Below are 25295 nucleotides of genomic sequence, written 5' to 3' on the forward strand. Positions count from 1 at the left end.
AGAAGTGAGAGCAATGAGAAAACCAGCATGTCCAGGAGTGGTTTTCTTCAGGGTAACACGTAGACCAGAGGTTCTATAATCTCCATTCTGTTCGCATGGAGATCTGCAGTTTTTTTCCGTGTTTCTCATCATAACTGAAGCAACCCGGCCATGAGTCATGGAAGTCATGTGTGATGTTGGCTTTATAGGCTGAAAGAGGGATGACGCAAAGGGAAGATATTTTAGTTCTATCGTATGTTGGTTAGGTTTTGCATCTAAAGAGATAAAAGACTTCTTTAGTGATGTTAGGCCGTAACTTTCATCGCAATCTCATGAGGCAGTCATGTGCCTTGATGTAATGAAGTTCATAACTTCAAATGGTAACTCTAGTTAGAAGGCAAGCATCACTCGATGTCTGTGTTATGTACGTTCCTGAATATTTGGCTTGGCAGGAAAAGGAGGTTGGAGATGACTTCACGTCCAACTAATGCTGCAGAGATATGGGGAGTAAACCAGAGTCGCTAGCTGCGCATTCACAGTCTGGTTATAAAACATTTGCAAGTGATATTTTCTTTGAAATTGATAACCCTCTGCCATGTTCCAGTGAAGTTTTAGGGGAACACCCAAACACATGCATGCACTAGATAAGGCATTTAAATATTCGTGTATGTATACAGCAAATAACAAACTAGAGAGACATCTCTCTCTCTCTCTGACACACACACACAATAAAAAAAATAGTAGAGTGTTATAGTAACCTTTTCAGAAGAAAGTTTTCTAGAACCTCTGCACAAATTCTCTTACAAGTTCACACTAAAGTGCTGTGAGAAGGCTATTGATAACTGCTCATTGCTGCAGCCGCACAACCTTGCTCCAGGAAGTTCTTTTATTTGGCAGAAGTGCAGCATCCATGGCTAGTAATTTTCCCAGTGGTCGACTGTGAGGTGTTGCAAGCCATCTGTAGTTCCTTCCTGGGAGGCCTGTGATGCTGCCTGCAGCTAAAATATGTACAGTCCACAGTCAGGTCTCAGTGCTGTAGAAGCATTAACCTTAGGAAGCCATGATCATTTGTAAATATATCTTTTGAAGGAATTCGTTTGCATTCAAAAACCAGGGAAAAGGCAACATGCATTCTAGCTTTAGTCACTAAATTCCTTACAATCAGTATATGAAGAAATCCAAATGTCCTGTCTTCGAATCTGCTAAAATAACGAGTGTCTAAAAGATGAACTCGAAAGTTACATTCTTTGCTTTGAGCATGGCTCCACGGACAATGACATCATCTTGGCTCTTGCGGGATGTAGTAATTTAACTCTCTGTCTTGGGTATCTCAGATATTCCTTTTGTATCCTCTGTTTTTATAGCATGGCAGTTTTTCTCCACCCCCTCCCATCAAGTATATATTGCTTTTAGAGGTATTCCAACCAGGCAACTCTTTGTCTTTCCATAAATATTAAGGGACCATATAACAGTTTAGCACATTTAATAAACAGACTTTATATGGAAATAATTTTATGATTTGTAGTAAGTTAAAGTTTATCTTAAAACATTCTGTTTTTGGTTTGCTAAGCAAACGAATCATTAGGTGATTTAAGAGCCCACGGTAATGATAATTTAAATAAAAAGCCTAATGTAAACCTTCTGCGCCAATATTCATTCACTTTTCCTAAGAGGGAAATCTGGACTATGTTCTGGGGCCGTGTTTAATAAGACAAAATATCTCTTCATAAAATTATTCTGCTTACATTTGTAAACGTGACAGCTTAAGAGGCTCTCATAACTCTGCCAGAGGGAGAGAGAAGCGTGAGCTCCAACAGCTTCCAGCGGGCTGAGCCGCCTTGGAATCTGCATCTGTGACTTACAGGTTCACATTTGTTTGGGTCCACCGCTCATGTCTAATGTCTTCTTAAGTTTATTTACGTAATTTGTTCCTATCCATGCCCTGGGTCATTTATTATACCTATTAGCCTCTCTTTCTGAAGAGATTCTCCCAGAATTCCTTAACAACTGTCTGTGAGTCTGTTTCTTTTCTCTGGAAATTTAAGATCAGGATTTTGCTGGCCCAGGGTATATGTTGAGTCTGCTTCGCTGCGGGCTTGTTATCTTTTGCTGTGGTTGCGTAGACGTGTATGCAGTTTGCTGAGCTGGTCTCTTCTGTGCGTGGAAGCGCTTCGAGAAACATAAAACTCATGCGTAGAGTTAAAGCAAAAGTTCACATTGAAAGCCAGCTGAACAGCCTCTTGGCTGTGTGTGTGCTGAGATACTTCCATGACTTCTTGGCTAAGGATAGTTTTCTAGTTCTTCAAAAAGAGATACGTTTTATCTTTAATCATGTCTTTATGTGTATGTCTGTGTGTGGGTTCCTCAGAGGGCTGGAGCTGGTGTTACAGGCAGTTGTGAGCTGCCTGATGTGGTTGTTGGGACGGAACTCAGGTCTTTCTGTAAAAGCAGCAAGTGCTCTTAGCTGCTGAACCGTCTCTCCACTTCAGCTTTCCATTTTTACTGTAATTTGTTGCTGTTCATCTGGAATGTTGGCCTGTAGCCTGCATCATTTTCTTTCTCTGTACCGCCTTCACTTGGCTTCGATATTAGAATACTTTTTCAAGTGAGTTTGGAAGTGTTTGTGTTTTTTCTTTTCCTTCCTTCATCTCTTCCCCTTTCTCTCCTTTTCTTCCCTCTTTCCCTCCCTTCCTTCCTCCCTCCCTCCTTTCTCCCTCCTTCGTTCCTTCCTTCGTTCCTTCCTTCGTTCCTTCCTTCGTTCCTTCCTTCGTTCCTTCCTTCGTTCCTTCGTTCCTTCCTTCCTTCCTTCCTTCCTTCCTTCCTTCCTTCCTTCCTTCCTTCCTTCCTTCCTTCCTTCCTTCCTTCCTTCTTTCCTTCCTTCCTTCCTTCTTTTTTTTCTTGAGAAACTTGAGAAATATCATCTGTTGTTCTTCTTTGAAAGTCTGGTGGAATTTTTCTATGCACCCATTTGGACCTGGGAGGATTTTAGTCAGAAGGCGTTTTATTGTTGTTTCAATCTCCTTGTTTGTTATGGGTCTATTTAAGTTGTTGAACTCTTTTTGGTAGAATTTGGGTGGTTTGAATGTGTTTAGGAATTTTTCCACTTAGTGTAGGTATTCCAGTTCAATTGAGCCTAGGTTTTTAAAGTAGTCCATTGCAATACTTAGCACTTCTGTGGTTCTGTGGTGTCTATTGTATTCTCTGCTCCTCTCTGATTTTTTTATTAATTTGCATCTCCTCTTTCTTTCCCTTGGTTAATTTGACTAAAAGTCTGTCAATTTTGTTGATTTTTTCAAAATAACAGCTATTAAGTTTATTGTTTTTTCTTTTATTTTTAAAATTGATTTTTATTGAGCTCTACATTTCTCTCTGCTCCCCTCCCTGGCTCTCCCCTCTCCCCTTCAACCTCTCTCAAGGTCCCCAGGGTCCTAATTTACTCAGGAGATCCAAAATTCTTGTTTCTATTTCACTAATTTCTGCTCTATTTTTAAAATTTACTCTTATCTATTGCATTTGGATGGCTTTGTTCTTGTATAACCAAACTCTTTCTGTTGTTGTTTTTGTTTTTTGAGGTAGGGCTTCTCTTTGTTGCTTTGGTGCCTGTGTTGGAACTAGCTCTTGTAGACCAGGCTGGCCTTGAGCTCACGGAAATCCACCTGCCTCTGCCTCCCGAATGCTGGGATTAAAGGCGTGCACCACCACCACCCGGTTTTATTACCAAACTCTTGAGTACATCATTAAGCTATTTATTTGTGATGTTTCTGATTTTCTAAATAACAGTTTACAGCTATAAAATTCTCTCTTAGGGATGCTTTTAACATGCCTCAGAGATTTACATGTATTGTGTCTTTTGCTTTTATTTTCAGTAATTAAAAAAATTCCTTCTTGATTTCTTCTTTGACCCATTTTTCATTAAGTAGTGTATTGTTTAATCTCCATGATGCAATATGTTTTATAGAGAACGTTTTCCTACTTTGCTACTAATTTTGAGCTTCATTACAATATGGTATTATTTCAGTTCTGTATTTGTTGAGTGTTTTTTTTTTTTTTTTTTAAATCTATTGTAGAGAAACTTCCATGGGATGTTGAGTTGAAAGAACTTTGGTGTTTGGGTAGAAAATTTTGTAGATGTATATTAGGTCTGTTTGATAGATGAGGTAACTTGATTCTGACATTTCTCTGTTTAGTTTTGGTCCAGATGACCTGCCCCTAGGAGAAAGTGAGTTTGAGCTCATTTGTGGCTTGAAATCCAGTAGAACACTTTCTTGAAATTGGATGTGTCAGAGTTCGCTGCATATATGTTTAGGATTGTAATGCCTTCTTGGCTAACTATTCCCTTGATTAGAATGAAGTACCTTTCTTTATCTCTTCTGATTAATTTTGGCGTGAAGTCTTTTTTGACAGGTATAAGGAGAGAGTGACACCTGCTTGCCTCCCGACCCCATTTTCTTGGAGCACTTTATCCATCCTTTCACTTTCAGGGTAAGGCATGTCTTTCTTTTTAGACAGAAAAAAAGAAAGAAGCCGGGCGGTGGTGGCGCACGCCTTTAATCCCAGCACTCGGGAGGCAGAGGCAGGCGGATCTCTGTGAGTTCGAGACCAGCCTGGTCTACAGAGCTAGTTCCAGGACAGGCTCCAAAACCACAGAGAAACCCTGTCTCGAAAAACAAAACAAAACAAAATAAAACAAAAAAAAAAAACCAAAACAAAAAACAAAAAACAAAACAAAACAAAAAAAAAAGAAAGAAAGAAAAGAAAAGAAAAGGATCATGCTTCTGCACCCTCTGAATTAGCCTGTGTCTTCTGATTGGGGAACTGAAGTCTTTGAGAGTTATGTGCTGATTGCTATCTTTTTGTTGCTTTTTTTTTTGCTGTTTATTTTCTTAGTTCTGTTTTGTATTTCAGTCATTACAGCTTCATTTGTTTCTTCCTGTAGCTTCTTGGTTATGATTATTCCCCTATTCAGCCCCAATTATTGATTCCAGTATTCTCTGTAGGGCTGGTTCGGTTCATGTACATGAGTTCTTTTAGCCTGTTTGTATTGTGAAAAGTTTTTCTTCTTCCTGAAACTATGGCAGATAATTTTGCTTTTTTCTGGGTAAAATAGTTAGGAGTGGCATCTGTGGCATTTTATTTATTTATTTTTTGTTTTTTCTGTAGGTTTGAAGCCTTTCCTGGGACTAGCTCTTGTAGACCGGGCTGGCCTCAAACTCACAGAGATCCACCTGCCTCGGCTTCCCAAGTGCTGGAATTAAAGGCGTGCACCACCACTGCTCAGCTTGCCATTTGTGGTCTTTTAGAACTTGGAGTACAAAGCTTCAAGCTCTTCTGATTAAATTAATTAAATGTTTAAAAATTAAATGATCATTAATATTAAAATTATTTCATTAAATTAAATTAATACTATTTAAAATTATGTTTCAGTATTTAAATTGGTTAAGTCAATAAAAAAACTTATAGGCTTGTACAACTTGGAAGATTACCTTATTTCCTACAAAACAATATGCTAATAAGATTCTGCTTATGAGATTTAGGTACACTTATTTTTTTGGGTCTCTATGATAGTATGTGAATATAACTTATCTCAATGACTCTGAGGAACAACTAGATGCCAGACAGAATTAGCACATCTTATACTGAGGGCTCTGTATAATTAAAGCTTGTTTGACCTGATTCTCTTTCCTTACAGAGCAAATGCTTAGCTAGAGAGATAATTTGTGATTTTAATGGCTGTTTCTTGGAGATTTTTAGGGTTATATAAACCCTGATAAATGTGAGTGTAGAAGAGACATTGGCACTGTGTATCCCAGGCTCACACTTAGGCTCGATAGTGTGACGGTGCTTCTTCCTGTTGTGGATAATCATCGTGGTAATGTCTAGTGAACTTCTTGTAACCTGTTGGGTGACAGATCATTTCTTGAAGGAGAACTGAATTTTGAATTTGGATCATATACTGTGAGCAAATTAAGCATAATTATGGGAATCATGACTACACGTATGAAATATATTCCTTTCAAAACTTATGCTTTCTTGGAGTACATGATTGTACATAAAGTAAAGACATGAATAGGTGAATAAAAATGTTGGAGAACTGCTTGTTGATAGGGACTAATAGAAAATTCCACAATAATAGAATAATTCTTCCAATCTGCCAATTGATCATAATTCTGAATTATTCCAATTCCTCTCTGTTGTAAGCAGCTCTGGCAACACCGCATACACTTTTCTTAGAAGCCACTTGTGGCGGTTTGAATGATAATGGACTCCATAGGCTTATCTATTTGAATTCTCGGTCCCCACTTGGTGGGACTGTTTGGGAAAGATTGGGAGATTGACCTTGTTGGAGGAGGTGTGCCACTGCGGGCGAGCTCTGAAGTTCCCAAAGTCCATGCTTTCTCAGTTATCTCTCTCTTTCTGTTTCCATCTCCTCCTTGCAGATAAGAATGTAAGCTCTTAGTTACTGTTCTAAAGCCAAGTCTGCCTGCCTGTTGCCATGCTCCCTGACATGATAGTCATAGACTCTAGCACTCTGGAGTCGTGGACCCCAAATTACTTACTTTTTTGTCAATTGCCTTGTCCATGGTGTCTTACCACAGTACTTGAAGCTTCACCAAGGCGCTGCTGAATTGTTCCTCCATCATGGAATCTGGTCTTTTCCCTCCGATTTTGTTCTGATGCTCTCCTACGGCTCTCCTTCAAGTGATCTTGGCAGAGCCTTGAGGCACATTGGTATGTTAGGACACCTACCCTGCCAGCCTGAATAGCCCTCATTTCTTCCAGAACAGCTATTCTACTTTATTTGCTTTGTTTTCCTTTTGAGATAGGATCTTGCTGTGGCTTGGGTTGAGCTCAGTGTGTAGCCTAAGATGGCTTAGAACTTGCGAATCTTCTTCAGTCTCCCAAGTGCTGGGAATGCAGGGTCACGCAACAAGTTCTTCGTATTATTCTTTTAATATATAAAGATCAGATTCCATTCCTTCATGGTAGCAATGACTTTAATATCTACCCTTCCTTTCGCCATTTCCTCAAAGGACAAACTTGTTGGAAGGCTTCTGTATTATTCACATGAGCTTTCTGATTGTTTTGCATTTATTTATTTATCTTGTGTGTGTGTGTGTGTGTATACATGTGTGGGTATGTATGTCCACATAAGCATGTGGAGGATGGAGGACAACTAGCTTCCTTAGGTTGTCCTCTGACCACTAGCTACACATTTTGGCACACACTCAACTGCCCAATACAAGTAAATAAATTAAGAAGTGTAATAAAGTACTTTTTAAAAGACTGTGCAGATACACTGGTGTCTTCTTTTGTTGCTTCATTAATTAGACTCAGTCAATTTTTATCAGCATCTTACACAATTAGCTATTTTTTCAGAATAATAAAATCAGTTTTCTTTTGTAGAAGTCGTCACGAATTGCCTTCTTCGGTACCTTAAAATTACATAAGTGGCCGATTCTCTTTGGCTATTGTGAACCCGAAATTTGTCTTCGTAATATTTAGGAGGAAGTATGATTAGATAAACACAAAATCCACATAAACCAAGCAATCAATCAACTAATCCAGTTAACCAACCAAGCACACGAATGGAGCAACTTAAAGGATCAGAATCTAGTTCCCAATTCTAGTCTTCCCAGCTCTGCTAGTTCCAACTGTGAGCAAATCAATCAACATTGTTGGTTTCAGTTTCCTCACTAAGGGACTTGCTGTTAGTAATGTCTGTCACCCAGAGCTGTTATAGATCATGAGAATACAGCTGAAATTGGGACTTGAATTTAAAGGTAGATCTTTTCAGTTATACCCATTTCTATATTATTTGTTTTAAAGACTAAATCAGTTTTTATGTGAAAAGAAAAGAATATTTAATAAATACTTTATTACAAATAAACTTTTTCTAGGTGAGGATAAATATTTCCTAAATTAGTTTCCACCTTTACCTGGAATAAATGCTCTTAAGTTAGTATAACCTCCCATAACAGAAAATATCCTCAATTTTAGAAGTATGCTAATTTTACATATTATTTTTGTTCTGAATAGTGAATATATATGTCTTCAGAATAAAGAGAACGTGTTTTAGCTTGTGTTGTTACAACAGAATAATAAAATGGTATAACTTTATTTAGTTCTTGATTCTGGAGGTTGGAAAATCAAAGATCAAGAGGCTACTTCTCACCAAGGCCTTGTTGCTGTGTTATCCATGGTGCCCAGTGGAAGGGTAAGAAAGAGATGGAGAGAGAAGATGGAGGAAAAGAAGGGAGGGAGAGAGTGAGTGATTGATTTTCATCAGGGTCTTGTGCTCTTGTGATGATGGTAGAGTGGAGATCTTGCATAGGTGAGAACACAGCAAGCAAAGGCGCTTGCAGTAGACTGATGACCGGAGTTTGTACTGCAAGGCCTATTGGATGGAGGCAGGGAGCCACCTACCACAGCTGTCCTCTGGCTGACACACTATGGCTTTCTCAACTAGAACCTACCCTACTGTCCTTTTGAGAGGATCTGCTATAAGATTGTGCCACACTAAATTTAGTAGGCATCTAGCACTGGCCGCTTCTATGAAAACCATGCAGTCCATGATACAAACCTGGTAGAAGTGAGTTATTGATTTTTTTCCTTTTACTGCAAATAGGTTTTTTTTTCACACATACTATGTCCTGATTACAGTTTCCCTTACTTCCACTTTCTCCAGCTCCTCCTGACCTCCTCTCTAACCCAGAGCCATCCCATTTCTATTTCTCATCAGGAGACAAACAGGCTTCTATGGTATAATATCAAAATAAAATACAATGAAATGTGATAAAATAAAATATAATAAGAGAAAACAAAAACTAACAGACTGGGATTGGACTAAAGAGACAGGAGGAGGAGAGCTCAGGAGAGGTCACAAGGCACAGGCTCACTCATTTGTCTGCTCAGGAAGACCATAGGAACACTAAACTAGAATCCGTAATAAAGGACCTGTAGGGTTAAAAGAGAAGAGAACAATATAAATAAAATTTAAAGATAAAAAAATAAGATACTAAAAAAAGGAAGAATCTTGACATGACATCATGAGACAAGAAACCACTAGAGATACCTTTGAGTTTATTTTCTGTCGGCCATCTGCTGCTGGCCATGCAGGCCATGCTTAAGCGAGGTTTGTTTTCCCTGTGAGACTCCCTTGGGTGAAAATAAATTTTCATTTGCAAATGACTGTCAATTGGAGATGACTTCTGAGTTAGGGCTATGGATATGTTTCTACTACTTTCAGCTTAGGACCCCAACTGCGTGGGTGCTGACCCATGCAGGCCCTGTGCGTGCTGCCTCAGTCTCTGGGAGGTCATATGTGTGTTCATCATGTTGATTTAGAGGGTCTTGTTTCCTTGGTGCCCTCCATCTACACACTTTCTGCTTCTTCTTCTGCAGGGTTCCCTGATCTCAGAAGAGAGAGATTTGATGGAAACATCTCATTTAGGGCTGAGACATCTCTGTGTAATGTCCGACTGTGGGTCTCTGTTGCAGGGAACAAGCTGCTTGGTTGTTCCTGGCTGTTCAGTCCCAAAATAATCAAACAGAAACGGTACTAATTAGATCACTGCTTGGCCCATTAGCTCTAGCTTCTTATTGGCTAACTCCCATATCTTAATTTAACCCATCTCCTTTAATCTGTGCATCACTATGAGGTCGTGGCCTAACAGCAAAGTTTCAGCATGTCTATCTTTGGTGGCGGATCATGGCATCTCTGACCCCACCCTTCTTTCTCCCAGAATTCCATTTAGTTTTCACTGCCTAGCTCTGTTCCCCTACAGCTCTGCTATAGGCCCAAAGCAGTTCCTTTATTAACCAATGAAAACAACACATAGACAGAAGGACCTCCCACACCAGGTCTCTGTATTTGCCTCCATCGACTTCAGGGGGAAGCATCTCTGATGATGGCTGGGTGAAGGCACCAATCTATGAGTATGGCCAAATGTCATTAGGAATCATATTATTACTATGTTTTGTTGTTGCTGTAGTGTTAATATTTACATTTATTTATGTGTATATGCAAGTGTACACACACACATACCTTCCATGTGGGCTCCAGGGGTTGGATTCAGATCATAAGGCTTTATCTGCTGTGTCATCTAGCTGACCTCAATTACACATCTGTCTGGTCTGAAACCTTATGTATATGAATCAGTAATTCCTCTTTTCCCCTTTGCCTCAACTCCTGGTCACCCTTGTTCCATTCTTTAATTCTCTGAGTTTGGCTGCTTTAGATGCCTCATATAATTGGACTCACGCCGTATTTGTCCCCTTGGGACTGACTTCTGTGACTCAGTGTGTCGTAAAAACTCATCCATCCTACTGCGTGTCACAGACTTTTCTTTTAGAAGGTCAAATGGTCTCCCATTGCGTGCATACTTCGCAGTCACCTGTCAATAGAAACTTAGATACTTTCCCCATTGACTTTTGTGCACAGACACATCAGGATACATGAGTGTTAATATCTCTTCAAGATCCTGTTTTCCATGTGTTTGGAGAGATACCCAGGAATAGACTTACTGGCTCATATGGTAACTCTGTTTTTAATCTCTTAGAGAGCTCACAATCCTCTGAGGTGCTTGTACCATTTTTGCATTCCCAGTGATGGTTTGTGAAGGTTTGAATTCTGCCACATCCTTTTCAACACTTGCCTTTTAAAAAGTAACAGCCATCCCAATGGACGTTAAGTGTTGCTTCACTGTGATTCTGATTTTCATTTTCCTGGCTACTAGTGACGTGGAACACTTCTTCATGTGCCTTCTAGGCCATTTACAGGTCTTCTTTGGACAAACGGTTTTTGAATTCCTTAGCTTAGTTTTGAATTTTTACTGTTGCAGTAAGAAAGTCCTTTGCATATTTTGGAGATTAGTCCTCATGGCGCATATGGATTGGAAATGCATTCCCCCCTTTTACAACTGAGTTGTAGATTACTGATGAAGAGTATAGACACTGGAGGCTGAGCACCTGCGGTTAGACTATGGCTGGGTTGTTAACAGCCTTTTGCCCTTATGACAACTGTTTCTCAGTGGCTCAGGTGGATCACTGTGAGTTCAAGGCTAGCTTGGTCTACATAGTGAGTAGGACAGCCAGGGTCGCAGAGTGAGATGCTCTCTCTAAAAAAAAAAACAAAACAAAACAGAAACATAAAAACCCTGTGTGCATGCTTGTACTGGACAGTGATAACACATAATTTAATTAACATACTTAATAATGTTCATTAAATTTAAAACATCTAACAATGAGCTGGGTGTGACCTGTTCGTTGCTACCAAATTTCTTATTAGCATTGTATACACATCCTTTCTGCACACCACTGACCGATTTGGTCTCGTCTTACCGATCCAGTCACAGTTTCAGGATAGTGACAGCCAGAGGGAAAAAGCAGAAAGGCCCTGCCTCTGTCCAAATAGAGCTGTTCCTGTGATTCTTGCAGCCCAAGACTCTTGAACTGACAAAACTGAATGGGAAATTTTATGGCATATGAGGCAAAGCTGGACGGATGGGACAACCGACACATGGGTTGCTTCAGTCTTTCATCCATTGGGCAGAGACACAACACCCCAGATGTGGTCTCAGAAGGTCCTGCAGCTGCAGGAACCAGTACTAGAGGAGACCACATTGCATCTGAACTGGCTGTTTCTCTACCACCCTTGTCCTTCCTGGCCCCTCTTATAGCCAGCCCTGCTCGCCGGATCACAGTTGGGATAAACACTGGTGAAATGCAGCCATTTTGTCTCAGGTAGCATTTTTGGACATTTTTAGACTAAAATCTAAGAAAACAAAAATGCATACTATTTTTCCTCATATTTATGTCGTTTCTATGAACTCTCTCTCTCTCTCTCTCTCTCTCTCTCTCTCTCTCTCTCTCTCTCTCTCTCTCTTAAAGCTTAAGCCACAGAAATCAGTCACCATAGAATCTACTGGGAATCTTTACAACCTAATAATTTTACTTTTTTTTCCTTAAAACACTTCTTTCTACACAATTTTGACTTTTTCATTCTGGGTAAAAATCCAATTAACTTGCAAAAAGGACTAGAAAGTCGACTTATGTGTAAATAAAGTTTCACTATAATTTACACAAAACAATAAAAGTTATAATTAATTCACACAGACTCTCGCTTGAGATTAGTATGTGGTTTAACCATCTGTATTTTGTCTTAAGAGTGGCTACTCTTAGAGGACAGAAACACAGTAAACTCTTGAGATGAGCTCCCACGCACTCAGAATGGGCCACAGCTGACGGCAACTGATTCTAAATAACACAGGAATAGAATTGCAAGTAACCCACAAGCCAACAGTTCGTGGAGAATGGGTGGCAATGTAGTAAAATTTCACTTAGAATGTCGGACTGGAACTTTCTAATAAGGGATTCCTCCATGTGGTCACTAGGTGTCAGGGCAGCTCCACACAAGAAACCTCAGGTGGGGGAGGGGGATACTGTGGAGCCCATTTGAGGACTTCTGTGGTTCACAAATGGTACACCAACCAACAAACCAACTAAAACAGAAAACTCAACCATCTTACATATATACAGGCTGCCCAGGTAAAGGTAGCCCTTAGGTGGAAGACCACAGCACTAACCCTCCTAGGCACAGTTACCAAGGAGGCTGAAGAAGCTTCTACCTGTGACTGTGTTGGTGGCAAGGACACAGTGGTAATCCTCTCCTTGTATTGTTATGTTCTGTGTGGCAATAATGGTGTCCACAGTGACTCCTAACTCTACCTGGGACTTGTGGGTCCTCTCCAATGACCCTTTTTATCCTGGGTCCACTTATTTCTCCTTACTCTGACATTTGAATATTTAATGTGCAAAGGACAGTGGGTCATAATTCCAAGACCATACCTCACATCCCCTAAGGCAGAGATGGCTTTCTGCCACCTTCTTAGTTTTCAGGGAATATAATGCTACTGGAGGTGTCGGGGGCCGCATACCCCCGCCCCTGCGTGTAGCCCTTCAATGCCAATGTAGAGGTTATGCAGGGAACAGGTCACATTTGTATGTGTGTGCTTGCATAATGACTGGATATGAAGACTCCTATATCGGAAAGTGTTTCAGTTCATCATAGCAACATATCTGTAAAGTCAGAGAAATAAAAGAGGGAGCTGTTACTCCAGAGGGGAAGATAGGGTCGGGGTCAGTGAGGAGCCTTCGTCATCCTTGAGTATCTTTCCAGAAGAATTGGAGAGTGCGCTCTTGCCCTGCTTACGACAGCATTCAGAAGTTTTCAGTAAAATATGAACAAAAAGACTGAAGATGAGATACAAAAAAGAGGAAAGTCTAGTGAGTAAAAGGATTTACTTCAATAACTCCCCAAATCCTACCCCAAGTGCAAGGATCGTCTCAAATGCTGCATAGCCGTGAGCGAGCGAGCAAGCAAGCCAGCCAGCCCAGTACTAACAACTGCGGTGTGGGACCTTGAGTCATAAGAAAGGCAGCATAATTACTGTGAACATCAGGCTGGATTTCAAAATGAGGAAAGAACATTCTCGTCCTTTCTTGGCTACGGATAAACACAGTTGATTTATGATTAATAAGAGGGCCCTGCTTATCTGACAAATATATTGTATTTCATGTAGAATAAGCTTAGAGGTATTTTTTTTTTTTGCATTTTAATGTGAAACACAATCTATGTACAACGAGGGGAGCCAGAAGGAATAGTGGCTGGAGCCCCTGATGGACGGGAGTTTTGCAGCAGGCATGCCAGAGCGCAGCCCATCTGATGCCCACCAGCAGCGAGACTACTGTGCACCCCAGCTTGAAAGACTGAGATGCACAGGTTTTCATAGCCACTTACCTATTTGTTAAAATAAAAATTGATTTATTTGAATGAATGAGCACCTAATTTTCTTTAGGGGATGCTGAGAAACTCCCCTAGGTCTTGCATCTCGGGTCCTGCATCTCGAGGAGAGGGCTTTCCCCAGTAGCCAGTGGCACACCTCAGACTCCCTCCCGAAATCTTAGTTGTGTTGGGAGATTCCCATCAATGCTGTGTTTGAATGTTGGGAAGGAATTTTGTTAAGAGATAGTTCAACGGTAAGGTGTTCATATTCACTCAGATTTTTTGAGTCTGCACTGGACAGACAAATTGTATCTTTTTTGTTTGTTTGTTTTGTTTTTTGTTTTTTGAGACAGGGTTTCTCAGTAGCTATGGAGCCAGTCCTGGAACTCACTCTGTAGTCCTGTAGTCCAGGTTGGTCTCGAACTCACAGAGATCTGTCTGCCTCTGCCTCCTGAGTGTTGGGATTAAAGGCACACACCACCACCGCCTGGCGGCAAATTGTATCTTACTTCCGTGCTGCCAGTTCATCCCTCTGTTCTTGGCAAGGTGGTTGGTGGGTAAGATCAGATATCAGTGTGATGTCCTGAGTTTGAGATGCATGATCAGGTGTAAGCCAAGTGACTCAAAGCAATTTATTTAACCTCTCTGCTCATTGGTTTCCTTGTCTTTAAATCTCCTTTTTTTTCTTTTTCTTTTTCTTTTACTGTGATTCGTTTATTATTTTTCAAGTGCCTGGCACAGGGCTGTTTGCTTGAGAAACAGTAACTGTGCTTTTGGGTGTTTTCAATTAAAAATGGTTGATGTATGTTTATGAGGGTTTTGTCTGAAGCTATGTTTGTGTACCATGTGTTTACCTGGTGCCCATGGAGGTCAGAAGAGGGCATTAGATTCCTTGGATCTGAAGCTCTGGATGGCTGTGAACCACTCTGAGGGTTCTGGGCACCAAATTCAGGTCTTGGTAAGAACAGCAAGTACTCTTAACTGCCGAGCCATCTCTCTACAATCTGCTTTTGGATACTTTCAACAGCCCTTGATGAACAGAAGATGTATGAGACTGGAGAAATCTTTTGACCATCTCTGTAAAATCTCTTATTTTAAAGATTAAGAACAAATGCTTCTCTGGGTATGATGACACACGCCTATATTCCTGGCACTAAGGATGGCTGAGCAGGAACATCTCAAGTTAAAGGGCTGTCTGGGCTACAGAGAGAGGCAGAACGAGAGATTTGAAATTTTATTACTCACGGAGTTCAAGGGACTGTTATCCAAAGTCCATTTCCATAAATTTTAGAATGTTGTTCCTCCACCAAATGCCTTTTCTTCTATAAACAAACAAATGAAAGAATTGGTAAATCTCTTTTTAGTTTAAGAAAATGCTTACCATGGTAAGTGCCAAAGGAACATTGAGAATTAAGGTTGAATGAGTTATATAATTCAAGCCAATTGTGTTTTAGCATCGACCACAGTTACATTTAGTGCCATTAATAGCCAACACCTTAGATGAGAGAGAGAGAGGCACTTGTTTCTCTTTAGTGTGAAAAGAAACAGACGGAGGACCCAGGATTATTCTGGTGTCTGCTATGGTCAGCAGAGGGCTAGGTTCTGTCTACAGCCCCATTTCAACATGACGTGGAAGGCGTTTCTCTTCAAAGTCACCTTGTCTGTTAGAAAACTGCCAAAGTTCATGTTTCACCTTCCAGAGTGCAGGAAGGGGGAAGAATGCAAAGGTGTGTGTGTGTGTGTGTGTGTGTGTGTGAATTAGTGTCCTTTCAACAATCTCTTGCAGTCAGTCCGCCATCATTTTCAATACTCAGCAGCCAGAACTTAGTCATAAGTCACACAGTGTAGGAAGGCAATGTGCTTTAACAATACTGGGTGAACTTAGGGGGTTTCTTATTCAAGAACGAGGGTGAGTGGGTATGGAACAGCAGCTAACTACTCCTGCCACAAGTAAAGTAGGGTTCCACTTTTCACACCACACCCCTCCTCATATTTCCATTTCTCCTCTCTTGAATCCATGGTAGCCTTGTAGGAGAAGGCAAACTTTCTCCTTCTAAATGGATACTGTATCTCTGTATTATATCTCACCAAGGAAAATCAATTCACTGTGGACTAAAAGGAAAAGAGAAAGGTCTTTAAATGACAGTGGTGCTTCATGGGACTCAAAAGGAAGAAGAAAGAAATTTTAAGGAAAGGCAAGGCCTGTGACCATGTTAGAAACACAAACAGTCTGATCATCCCTGCTTATTTCTGCACAGGAGCCTTCTTTCCCGTTTAAGTCTGTTTTCTTTGCATTCAAGGTTATTACAACCATAAGGAGTGGCATAGGGTGTATCCTCAGGGTCAGCTCAGGGTGGCAAAGGAATGTGCACTCACGGTTTTCCCAACCATGACGGATGACATAGGGATGCTCATCCGTATTTTCTGGGTCATATGTCCCTCTTCCTCTCACGGAAGCAGAATATATTCTTCTTGATTCTCCATTATTTCTCAATTACAGCGACTCTTGATGTATCTGATTGAAAAGCTGTCCAGAAGACTAGATCCCCACAGCCTACTTTCAGAAGTGTTTTGGCATCTGTGACATTGCCTGTCCTTGCACAATGAACAATCTTGTCAAGCCATGCATTTGCACTCATTGAAGCCAAATGCTGTGACTACTGCATGACCCTGTGACTCCAAACACACGCCTTGCTTTTAGAATGCCTTCCAGAGGTCTTGACACACTAACTTTTCTATGATTCTTCCTTTTCTTTTGACTGAGTCTTAGTGCCCATAGTAGATTCACATTCAATTTAGCCATAATCTTGTTATTTGTCCTAAGTTCAGACTATCATCCATCCATCCATCCATCCATCCATCCATCCATCCATCCATCCATCCAGTAATCTTCTTGCTGAGAGGTAGTTACAGATTTTTACAATATTTGCCATCCAAAGCTCTCATTTCTTATGAGCATTACCTTAAACAATACTCTCATACCTTTTGTGTGAAACCTCAACCATCTCCTAAGCCTCTTCTCTATCTCAGTCTCATTTATTCACTATATTGCCTTAACAGTCATCGTTCAAATTCCTAAGTATGATTATAACACTTCCCTACAAAAACCACACCTTTTGCCCCCAGAACAATAGCCGAATTTCTTTTTTTTTTGGTTTTTCGAGACAGGGTTTCTCTGTGGTTTTGGAGCTTGTCCTGGAACTAGCTCTTGTAGACCAGGCTGGTCTCGAACTCACAGAAATCCGCTGCCTCTGCCTCCCAAGTGCCTGAATTTCTTGCTAGCCACGTAAAACTGTTTGTTTTTTTTTCTCCACTTAATCAGTCTTATCTTCACTGCTCTGTTGACTTCTGGGAGTCATTGGGAATGCAGAGTAATGGTAAAGTTCACAGAGGCGTGACATTGTACATGCTCACTAAGTCCTTTACCATGGACACCCTCACCTGGCTCAGTATTCTGAGCAACCCTTGTCTCACAAACTTAGTCTGGTACCAATTCTTCTCTGGGTGTTTCAGCTGGTCTCCTGGGATCTCAAAGAAGGAATGGATGGGCTGATGGAGGTGAGGGCAAGCAGGTGAAGAACACCTATCCTTTCGTTCTCCTGATGTATGGTGGGTGTGACCCAGAATAAAGGTGTGCCTTCCAGCCTCAAGGCTTAGATTAAAGGTGTGTACTATACAGCATCAAGGTCGGGATCAAAGGTATGTGTTATCCAGGTTAAGATCAAAGGTAGGTTGTCTTCCTGCATCAAGATCCAGTTCAAAAGTGTGCTTTCCCTTTCTGGATTCCAGTTCAGTCCAGATATAGTCAAATTGACATGCAAGAATAACCATCACAGTTACTATGTCTGTGTCTACCTGCTTACAGTAAGATTGTTGTATGCTAAAGACAAACTTATCATTTAGGCTCTAGTAATTAGGGTATTTGTGTCATAATATAAATACTAGGATATAGTGGGTACTACATAGCCCCTCTAACACACCCATTCTATTATAAGATTGTAAAAAGAGTTCTCCAACTTTGATTCATTTTCTTTATGTGCGAACACCTAGCATATAGCCTGCAATATTTTGATACTATTAACAAAATGCTGTTCAGAGATAAAGTCAGAAATAAATACAAGTTATAACTCAATTTTGTGCAAAAATGTGATATTCTTTCTTCCCTATAATTAACGTACATTTACTCAATTTCATCTTTTTTTGTTGATGATGAGGGTCAACTCATTATTGCCAATTTAAAATATTTAACACTTTTTGTAAAACTTCAGATTTATTTTTTCTAGTAACTTAGTTAATTATGATTATATACTTAACTAATGACATCAATTATGATTCTCTAATTACAGCTATCCTGGGAGAAGTAATAGTGACTGCCTTATGTTTCTTCCTTGAAATATTCTCTGTGGCCTCAACTGATGGGGTCGTTTATTCGTTCTGGTCATATTCATAAACCTTATTTTTTAGATTATCTCTCTATAGATGAGTGGATAGAGGACTTGTATGAACCAGCTTGAGACATGTCAAAGAAAGCTCATTTTGGGACTTCACTAAATATGATTCCACTTTGGAATAATAGTTTAATCAATCCAGTCTTTGCCTTTCCTGATTAATTTACCTAGGAACATACTTGTCTGAAAGCTTGGACATGTGTGGAGCCCACCTTAAGGACACTTTGGTGGTGTTGGAGGTCCTTCTGTCTATATGTTGCTTCTATTGGTTAATGAATAAAGAAACTACCTTGACTTGTTGATAAGGCAGAACTTAGGTAGGTAGAGAAAACTGGACTGAATGCTGGGAGAAGGAAGGCGGAAAGAGAGACACCATGGATCCACCACTGGAGACAGAAGTGCTGAAACTTTGCTGGTAGGCCACCACCTCATGGTGATATACAGATTAATAGAAAGGGGTTAAATTAGGATGTGAGAGTTAGCCAATAAGAAGCTAGAGCTAATGGGCCAAGCAGTGATTTAATTAATACAGTTTTTGTGTGATTATTTCGGTTCTGGGCGGCCAGGACAAACAAGCGGCCTTCTCTTACACTTTGGTGGCAAATTTCCATTTAAAAACTTTTTGTGAATTTTCTCAAATCTTCTCTCTAAAGAGTCCTAGTCTTTGGGAATGTCCTTGCCTTTTAACTGAATACTCCATGGATTTGGGGGAATTATAATTCTTCATTTCTGGATGAATTTTGCCTAAATTGTGACCCCAGAGATGTTCTGGAGGAGCTTTCCTGTAAACCTTATTCTGATAGGCACTGTTGGTGATGCTGAGACATGCCTGAAATCCACCCATCGTTTCCAGGTCCAGATGTCTTCATGAACAGCATTTAGGAAATTCCGCCATCTCTAAAGCTATTTATTTAGGCTTCTGAACAGCATTTCAATTAGAGACAAAGGCAGATTAGCCTTCTGATTTAGGCCAGATATTGGATATGTACAGTAAGAGAGTTTCCTTTCATGTCCAACATTGCTTATTCATTATTGCAATTTAGCATGTTACAATATACGTATACTCTGTAGCAATATGTATGCGGTCTTAAGATGTCTGGAACCAACATGAAAATTATCTTGACTTGATACCCAAGCTCCCTCATCCTGAGATGGCAATTTTAGCAAGCTGTCATACAAACTTTTGTGGCTTGCATGAGTCTAAGTCTGAGTGTTCATACCTTTGGTTACTGCTTCTGACTTGTGTGTGCTGTGATTTACTTCCAGTCGTGTAGACTGTAATTAAGGTGATCAGATGTAAGTGATCATATATATGTGATTATGTTGTAGAAGATTTCAGTGCACATCTGGCAAGAGTGTTTTCTTTTTCTGGGATTGATGAAGTAAGACATTGTGGTGTGAGATGCCAGCATAGAGGGGGCAAGGATCAGGAAGATGAGATTCAAGGGCCATCAGAAAATATGTGGCAGGGGCCAAATGCTGCCAACTATTATGTGAGCTTGGGAGTGGGTCTCTCTTTAGTCCCACCTGAGGTGAGTCTGTGGTCCTAGCTGATGTCTTGATTGTAGCTTTAGAATACTTTCATCAGAGAATCCATGGGGCTACTCTATAGAAACTGGGAAACGACACGTGTGTTGTTGAAACTGTGGTAAATCAAGGAAAGAGACTTAAACCCATCTTGGCAATGGTTTGTCAGATTTTTAACAAGAGGACATCTGGATTAGAAAAATTTTGCACAGGAATGATACAACCGTGGAGGTATTCATTCGTACGTTGGTGAGGGAATTTGGAAAAACTATCTGAAGCGACACAATTACTACTCAGTCCAGAGACTTAACGTTCACTAGGGGCAGTCCGTTACTCATATGGTAAAAGTAGAAAAGGTTGGTTTTTGTTAATTCTTGTGTAACTTGAAAATGGAAATAGGCCAGCTCTTACCAGGGTTCAGAGAATGGGCGATAATTACGGTAGTGTTCAAGAAGGCGCGGAAAACTATTTAACTGGGTGGTAGTGGTGGTTACCCAGAGCAAATGAAGCTGACAGAGGTAGTAATGCCTACTATTCCCCCGAGGAAAAAAAATGGCCTACTGTGGAGATTGAAAAAACCAAGGCCAGTATTTTTTTTTTTTTTTAGAAAGAGAAGAATTGCATGATCTATAATCTTTACTACATTGTAGTGTTGGATTTTTTGTTTTAAAGAAAAGCAGTGAACTTTTAAAGAAGGAATGGCTAACTCTGAGAAGAATGGACAACCATCTTAGGGCTTCTACTGCTGTGATAAAATACCACAGGCAAAGCATCCTGGCGAGGAAAAGGTTTATTTCATCTTCCAGTTTACAGTCCATCATCCAGGAAAGACAGGGCAGGAACTTAGGGAGGAACCTGGAGGCAGGAACTGAAGCAGAAGTCATGGCTTCTCACTGGCATGCTCTCCATGGCTTGTTCAGCCTGTCTGCTTTTATAACACACAGGATCGCCAGACCAGAGGTGACACCTCCCACAGTGAGTTGGGCCCTTCCACATCACTCACCAATCAAGGAAAATGCCCCACAGGCTTGCCCACAGGCCAATCTAGTGATAGAGTTTTCTCAATTCATGTTCCCTCTTACAAAACGATGCTTATGTCAAGTTGACATAAAACTAAGCAGCAGGACTGTTAAGGAACAGTCCTATGGGTAGCCTGTAAGAACAAGAGGTCAGGGAGGCCTGAAGCAAAAGTCTCTCCTGGACATGACAATGCCACTGTATTGATGAACTCAACACTTGTGGTTGCCCTCACAGGACCTGCAGAAGATCAAGCCAGTCAATACACTAACATGGAGGTATGGGTAGCTCATGAGTCCAGAGCCTTAACTGAGGAAGTATTGACAACCAATGTCTTATAGGAAAGAGATGTTCAAGTTTCTTTAAGGGCGTGGCCCCCAGTAGGTTGAGCACCCTCTAGTGGATGGCCCTACAACCTTGAGTACACAGACAGCACGAATTGGACTGTCTCGATGGGTTATTGAAAAAAAAAAGGATGTGAAGTTGGGAGCGGGTGGATCTTGGGGGATTTAGAGGGATGAATGTGGTATGACTATGATAAAATACATTGTATGACATCCTCAATTGATCAAGACATTATATTGAAAAAGATAGTCTCTTAAAAATAAGATGTACAGCCTAGGAATTTTCAGTATGAGTAGTGAATATTTCAGACTGGAATTAATCTTCTTAATTCAAGTATTGCATTTTTTATAACCATTGAGAATGTAGGAGAATTGCTTTTCTTCATTTTTGTTAACTTCCAATTATTAATGTGATTTTCATAAAGTAAATATGAAAATATGAGCTAACTGTATGCAGATTTATTTCTCTTGGAACTTGTATTTGTGCCGATGTTGTAATGAGAAGTTAATGCTTTTGACTGACTGGTGCTGCTGGCCCTGCAGCTATGAATACATAGGCAGAAAAAATTGGTCTCAATGGATTATTTAAAAAAGGGGGACATAAAGTTAGGATGGGGTGGGTCCTAGAGGATTACGTGGAAGAATGGGCTGTAAATATGTCAAAGAGAGGTCAATTTTTATTAATTTCTCTCGACTGGAAAGGACACTACCATTTAATACAATGCTTCATTTTTATATCCAGTCTAGGCTTCTGTTAGTTTCTTCTTAAATACATACTTTATAGGATGTGACTCAGAAAAAAAAATTCTAAGAATATGGGTTGATAGATAATAGGGTTCCATTTAGTTTAAATTTCCTTCTGCATTGTTTTCTTTTACTGTAGCTTTTGAATTTGCGTAACTCCTCTCTTGTTTCTGCTTCCTAGCATTTGTTTCTCTCAAGAGGTTGAATATTTGGAAATATCACCCATCAATAGCTGGGAAAGTATCAGATACCAAATTACATTTTTAAAGACCTGTCATGTAAATGAAATAAATTCCATATTAACTATGAAAGATTGCTTTCTTTCAAAAGAATCATTTCAAAACCATAAATTTTCCTCTCCTTGCTAGAAATCACCCTAGCAATAAGGAATCCACAAAAAGAAGGAAGAAGACATCTATGCTCCTCACCCCCATTCCTGCCCCAGTGCAGTTCTATTCAGGTAGACTCTGGACAGGAAGACGTTGCTAAGCAGGTGGGTCCCATTATGATGAGCAAATATTCGGTGGAGAAATGGGAGAGAATGAGAAGTGGGATGTTTCATGTGCTGTGGAAAGATGTGGATCACTAGAAATACAGATGGTGGGGAGGAGGCTGGTGCAGTAGGCCTGTTTGCCACCTGGGCCCATGGTGATGTCTGGGCTTTGCTGTTGTCAAGGGTCATGTCTGGGTCCATGGTTCTATCACAGTCAGAGTCTGTATGGACACCACATCGTCCATATTGTGAACCATGTTGCTACCAAAGGCTGCAAGGATGCCCAGTGTGTCTGGGCTGCCACCTGTGGCCTTGTCTGGGTCCATGGCCCTACAACAGCAAAAGGTTCTCAGTAGATGTCTGTGGTTCCTGTTACAACTGAAGGCCATGTGATTGCCCAAGTCTGATCAGTCACTTGGGGCCAGGTGTCTTGGCCTGGGCCGCTGCTGAGGGCCATGTCTGGGTCTGTGAACCTATAGCAGCTGAGGTCTGAGTTGATGTCTGTGGCTCCTGTTGCTACCAAGGGCCATGTGGATGCCTAGGGTCATGTCAGTCACCTGAGTTTATGTTGATGATGAAGAACTATGCTGTGGCTGGGGCTATACTGATCTCAGTGGCCTGTGCTGCTACTAAGTGCTATGGTGACATCCAGGCCAGAGCTGCAGCTGAGGGCCAGGTCTGGGTCTGTGGCCCTACCGCAGCCAAGGTCTGTGTTGATGTCTGAGGCTCCTGTTACCAACGAAGGCCATACAGATGGCAGAGGTCTAGGGCCATGTTAGTGTTTGAGGCCCATGCTACCTGGGGCAGAGGTGACATCCAGACCTTGTTCCTGCCGAGGACCATGTTGGGTCCATGGTCCTACTTGGCTGGGGTCTGTGCTAAAGTCTGTTGCCCATGTTGCCATCAAAGGTCACATGGAAGCCCCATGTTGGGGCCACAAGCTGTGGTCTTATTTGTGTCAGGGGCGGGAGGAGTCATACTGATCTGAGTAGCCAGGGCTTCCACCTGGAGCCAGGAAGTCATCAGAGAGAAGGGAACAGGTCCCTCTAATCCACAGGGAAGGCGCGGGACCACGGTGGCCTTTGGTTGCCTGTTTGTGAGTTCTTAGATAGGGGGCAGCGGAGGACGTGTGGGAGGAGAAGTAGCAGTAATAAGTGGGCTGAAGACGTGATTGTGAGGAACGATGAGTTAAACGTGTGTGCCAAGACTAAGTGGGGCCTGATGATGTGCTATGCTTCTCCGTGAAGCCTAAATAACAAGAAGGCATACTGATCACAGCTTTCAAGGCAAGTAAATTTTCTCTTTGGGTGAGAGGGGTGGACAGACGCCTCACTGAAGAAGGTACAATGATGACAAACGCACATATAGAAAGATGCCCCGTGTTGTGTGTCACTAGAGAATAGCAAATTAATTCAACCGTGGGGTACTTTACGTACCACATGATACATGTGATTGCAAGAGAATACCTTCTAATATTATTTTTCATGGGAATATTGGCTGTGACAATGCTGTAACTATGACATGATTTTATAAAATGATTATGACACTATAAACTTCTTAAAATTATGTATCAGGTATTAATGTGAGAATTTATAAATCTTTACTCTTGTTTGTCAGAGAGTGCTAGAAATTGTCAAATAGTTTACTTGAGAGAGAGCAACAGAGGAAGAGAGAGAGAGAAGAGAGAGATCCAGGATAGCAGTTCTTGAAGTTTTGACCTCAGGACCCTCTTGCACTTTTAAAAAGTATTTTCCCGAAAGGAGTTTGCTTATGTGGGTGTTTTAATGGTTGCTATTTATCACATAAGAAATTAATCTGATGATGATTTTGACATTATTACTTCACTAAAAGCAAGAATAAGCCCATTTTACATGTTAAAACACAGAACCTATTTTTAAGGAAAACATTGCTCCAAAAGAGATGAATGCATTGTTTTACATTCTCCCAAGTCCCATTAATGTCTGGCTTAATAGGAGACAGCTGGGTCTCTCTGTGCGCACAGTCTACCGCTGAGTGTTTTGGGGGAGTGAAGTGCATTCATCCTCTCAGTCACGCTCTTGGAAAAGAGGGTATTTAAAGAGTCATTTTGTATAGCTCTGGGATCTTTTGTGATTCGGACTAAACTAAGACAAGTTGTAGATAATTTGTAATGTGGAAACTGGCATCACACTAAGGAGCCTTCTGTATTCCACTGCACTAAAGTCCGTTGTGTTTTTTTTTTTTATCTTAATGGATCTTTGGTGATCTTGTAACATCTGCTGGCCATTGAGAATTCTGACCCATTTCATTATATGTCAAATTGTATGATTTAAATGATCTATCTATCTATCTATCTATCTATCTATCTATCTATCTATCATCTATCTATCGTCTATTTTCATTCAGATCCTTTGAAGATCGATCCATTGCAATACTTGCCAAACATTCACATTTTCTACATTACTAGATCTCTTCTAGGAGTCTTTCAGCTTTGGAAAGTTGTTTGACCCACAGCCGTGGCTTTGTTTTCCAAAAACTTGAAATCCTTCCCGATGCTTAACTGTTATCATGGACGACTGTAGTTGGTTGTTGAGTGACCTAAGAAAGTGTACTTCTGCATGTGTCTGTGATGTTTTTGGAGATACTGGCAGGCATGTCAGTGAACAGAGCTGAAAAGAAGAATCCAGAATAACAGAAGCTGGAAGCTTGTGTGTGGCTGCAGCTGGGTTCTTCTTGTGGGGTGGGTTTTCTGCTTCTGCCTTTGCCATCTACAGATTCTTAGCCTTGAACATGAGTTATCATAGCAACTCTCTAAGAAACTTTCAGGCCTTCAGCCTTGGACTGGAGCTGGGTAATTTGCTTTGTTATTTGGAGGCTTCCAGCTTGGTCTGAGCAACTAGCTACTCATTCCACAGCTCTCAGCAGGCTGCCTGTCTCTGTGGGACTACACAGCCTTTGTTTGTGCAACTTTTCATATTTAT

This window comes from Chionomys nivalis, chromosome 18, assembly GCF_950005125.1.
Source record: "Chionomys nivalis chromosome 18, mChiNiv1.1, whole genome shotgun sequence".
Classification (NCBI taxonomy): domain Eukaryota; kingdom Metazoa; phylum Chordata; class Mammalia; order Rodentia; family Cricetidae; genus Chionomys; species Chionomys nivalis.